This window comes from Amblyomma americanum, chromosome 9 (assembly GCF_052857255.1).
Source record: "Amblyomma americanum isolate KBUSLIRL-KWMA chromosome 9, ASM5285725v1, whole genome shotgun sequence".
Lineage (NCBI taxonomy): Eukaryota > Metazoa > Arthropoda > Arachnida > Ixodida > Ixodidae > Amblyomma > Amblyomma americanum.
Window position 1 is genome coordinate 148,998,318 of NC_135505.1, and position 4,523 is coordinate 149,002,840.

Below are 4,523 nucleotides of genomic sequence, written 5' to 3' on the forward strand. Positions count from 1 at the left end.
CAGCCCAAGTCGACGACAGGGCATTCTTAGTGTCGCACATAGCACAAGCGGCGAGTCCACGCAGCCGCCCCACTGTGGTCGTCTTGGGCTGGCTGGCCGTACACAGCGGCTGGCGAGCCATGACAGACTATGCCCGGAGCAATGTGTCGAAAGAGGAGCCGATGTCTAATCACACGTGGCACGCGGTTCATGCAATGCAAACGTAATAGCTTCATATCTTACGGTGTCTTAACGTTTTACATCCGTTTTTAAAGTGATCACAATTACGCTATTTCGAGACGGAGTCTCAATTTACGGATCCGTAGTAGTACTACTATCAGCCGTACATTCTCCTCTGTTAGGAACACGGAATCGTTCGAGAAAGCTGTCAATCAGAACAGCCTTATTTAAGGCAGAAATTTAGGATCTTCGTATCCGTACCATAGGTACACGAATTCCTCTTCAAATGAAATGGCGTCTCCTGATCAAACAGTGATTATCACTAGCAGAAACTGAGGCGCTGACGCAAAGGCAGCTCTCGACAGCGCCTTTCCAAGCGGCCGGCGCCACTCCACGTTCCTGTCCAGCAGTAGTCGAAACGAGCCTATGATCACGGAGGAAAAGAAGTGAGGAAACTTGAGCTTACTGGGCTGGTGTAGATAGCGGGTCAAGCGCCATCTCAAGGCGCTGCGGCGCATCGCAGTTACCGCTTCCGCTGCTAGTTCACCGTCCTTCATCTACCTCTCCTGGTGAGCGCAACTACGGGAGAGGAGGAGGAGAGGAGGAGAAAACTTTATTGTACCCTTGTAACATTCGCGGTGCTGGTCGCACTCTCCGTTGTAATCTACAGATAAGATTTCCCCGCTTGCCACGATATATTCATTTCTTTTGCCACTCCCTGATTGGCTGCTTAGCGCTCAAAAAGCGCGTCGCCGAACGAATAAAGGTCATTGTCTACCTGGCGCTGCGTGGGTCGTCTGTTCCTTGGGCCGGTTGTCCTGCCGCCCTCGGCGTCTAGCCGTCGAATACGTAACACCCTGCGGTTTTGGGGCATCTTCAGAGATGTTCTCTCCTTGGTTGTATTCCCAGGAGTCCTGTGTCGAGCTCGTCCGCTTTTAATCAATGGTCGTGGGAAAGAAATAGTAATCTGTGAAGGACACGCAAAAACAGGAGAGCCACGCTGAGGATTGAATTACCGAAGCAGTGTCCCCAATTGGTATCGAATTTATCAAGAAAATTGAATTGCCACAAAATCAACCATGCACTTTCACAACGGCCCCCCGCCAGTGGAGGTAGGTTGGCCTGCGAGGTAATCATCCTTCCACAGGTCACAAACAGTGATTATCTCTCAAAAATAACGAACCTATGTATATCACTACTCCCCTAATGTTTATCCACTCAATGATGTCGGTGCTAGTAAATCTGCTTTTTTACTCGCGTGTACCCGGGCTTAACTTTAGTGTGAACCTATGCATTTTCCGGCCTGCCGACTTAACGGGACTTCTGTTTTTATTCGCGGTTGGAAACTGTTTTTACGCCTGAAAAAAAAAAAGACCTTTAGAGGTAAAAGCCTCCATCTCCTCATCCCGCCGCCCACACTCGCCCCTTTCTCTGCTCCCAGGAGCCACTTCAGTCTTAGCGCCGTAGCCAAAGCCGAAGCCGGAAGTCCTGATACACTAGTTGAGTTAATGGAAGGCGATTAGCTTCGCTTCATTTGACCGTGACGGTGAAGCTGGAATTACTTCAGCTAGATAAGAGGAAATAAATAAAAATAGAGGGTAGGCAAGCAAGAACTTTCCGAGCTTTCTACCTGCTTTAGTTTTCATCTCTGCGCCCCTTGAACCAAGCACGGAAATTAGCCTCGCCTGAACCCGGTGCCCAAAGAGGCTAATAAGTAGCGTGTGCAATAAGGAAGAAATTTGTAAACGAGTAGTAAATATGGAATAAAAAGCACGTGCAAAAGGTTTCGCCTTGCCTGCTTTGGCTGTTATAGGCCGCTGCCTGGAGAGGGGGATCCGAAAAACTCGCTCTCAGCAGGCTGTCATGGTTGATGATGTTAATTAAGCATCCATGAAAGGATGCTTGCTGAAACTATCCAGACAGCTAGAGCTAGCAGGCTTGGTCGTTTACTCAAGCTTAGTTAACGGGTTTAAATGCTTCGTCGAAAACTTCTCTTCATTTTGTTACACATCTGAAAAGATTGCTTCAGTCTCCCGGTTCAGTTTCGAATTAATTCAGCTTCATGATTCGTTGTGACAACGACAGTATTTGAAAAGACCAAGTGCGATTGCCAGCGCCGTACGTACAACCCTTCACAGAATCCGGAAGGTTGATTAAATAGATAAATTATAAGATATCGACAGTCAAAAGCACGGTGCAAGAAATATTTTTACACGGTTGTGAGGCGCATTAAAGGGGACACTGAAGTAAAATCCTTGCAAGTGTTGTTTTGAGTAAAAATTGATTGTTTGGCTCTTTCTGTGTATGTTGACTTTTTTCCGCCAGCTAAATGCTCAATTATCGCTGAGAAAGTTGCATTTAAAAATCTTCCCCGCCAATTGATTCAAACTCGTGAAATCAAATATGGGAGTTATCGGCATCCACCCAAGCACAGCCATACGGCTACAGAGGAAAGTAGGGAAATTTGTAAGACTATGGGCTCGCACAGCCAGAGGTTCACGCTAAGCCGGAAGTTTGTACAGTTATCGTTGGAATTAAGTTCTAGATAAAAAGCTTGTCGGCCATGATTAGCACTTTTCAGACTAACTGCGACTGTTTTCTCATGCTTGGGCCTAGGACTAAGAGATAAATGGAGGTATCCTTTTTCTTACAAATCGCTAGCGTAAAAAAAACAATCTAAGAAACCTCTTCGAGCTGGAATAGCTATAGCTTAAGTCTAGGCAAATAAAAAATCACAAGCCGAATAGAGTTTCAGTATGCTTCCAGTCATTTTGGACTCCTTCACACGAGCACTTCTGATACTTTTTTATTCCATGGAAACACGAAAATTAGTTGTATGCCTTGTATCGTGATCCTATATTTTTACCAACTCCACGCCTTTCTTGGCAGTCACCGTATACTTAACAGCCTATGCTTAACACAACCGTCTTCTGATTCACTCCAAACTAGCCAGCTTGCGAACCGCCGCACAGTTAACCTGCTAACAACGCCGATAGGTAGCGCTACAGTGCTTGTCAGTTATTAGTTTCAGTTATTGATTTACAAACTCCTTAACTATAAAATTCTTATCCTGCGCTTACAAAATGGACACTAGTGCAGATAAAATGGTAGCTCGCTAATGAAACATGTAAAAAAAGTAGCATACTATAACTAAAACCAACAATATTGTCGGGAAATAAAAGATAACACATCACATTGCAGGGAAAAAAATAAAGCGAATTATTTAAAACAGAAAAAGAAAGATATGATATCTGAGAATGCTCTAAAATTCTAACATTGAGCTGAACATTTCACGCTATTTTAAAAATTCAAGCCGATGATCATGTTCTGACAAAGTGACTTTCAAAATGCAGATGTCGTTATTGCCTTCAATAGCAAGCAAACGTTCCGGGAAAGTTGTTATTATTACCCTCTTTTTTAAAGTCTCTGAGTCTACTGCGTACATAGCAACAATTTCGCTGTCTATTTTATGTCCCGGAGTCATTGCTGTGACTTTCAACTCCGTCTGCAAAATGGGTGCGCGAAACAGTCACGTAGCGCACGACCAGAAGCACGGGTCGGCAAATGATGCAGGGCGCATTTTTCGAATGCGGCAAACACACACGCTCTGTGCACGACACCACCGGCACTCCAACAGGAGGCATTGGCACTGCCTCAACACAAACACACCCGTCCTGTCACAGAAGAGGACTAATCAGATGCGCATAGGCAAGGGAGGGGGGGGAAAGTGCACACGCTTTGATATTAACCCAATTGCTTCAATATCACGTTTTCCCATGCGACGACTTCCTTAGAAAATCGGCAGCTTGATAGGCGACCCCTTCGCTTATCCAGCCTTGCATTGGCGGTGAAAGGAAGGGTGATGCGGTACGCTGGTGCATGCGGGGGTCTTGCTCATGTAGTACTTAATTGTCTTAATTTTGTGGAAAGTGTGTTCTTATTGAATTTTGGATATGCGATGGTACTTTCAACATGAGTGAGATGAAATCCTCAGTGCTTGAATCTCGCGAGCTTGCTGGAAGACGGCCCGTGCCCTCGGTGAATGTTTGGCTGGTCGTAGCCGAGGTCTGGGGACACACTGCGCGCTAAGTCGAAACGTAGGCCATGTGCTTAATGTTCATAGCCAACCAGTGCCTCTGCAAAATAGAGAGTGTTGCACCGGGTTCGGCATTGGCTGATCCTCATCATGAGCAAATGCGCCATGAGGGAACAAAAAAAAAAAGCTGGCGACATTTCTTTGTTGTCAGTTAAGTCTTAAACATTCCGGCTAGCGTAAAGGTTTAGCAAAGCGTATACTTAGATTAGAGGATCTTATAAACGATTATAAGGAGACGCAGTAGAAAACAAAGAACATATTGGTGAGT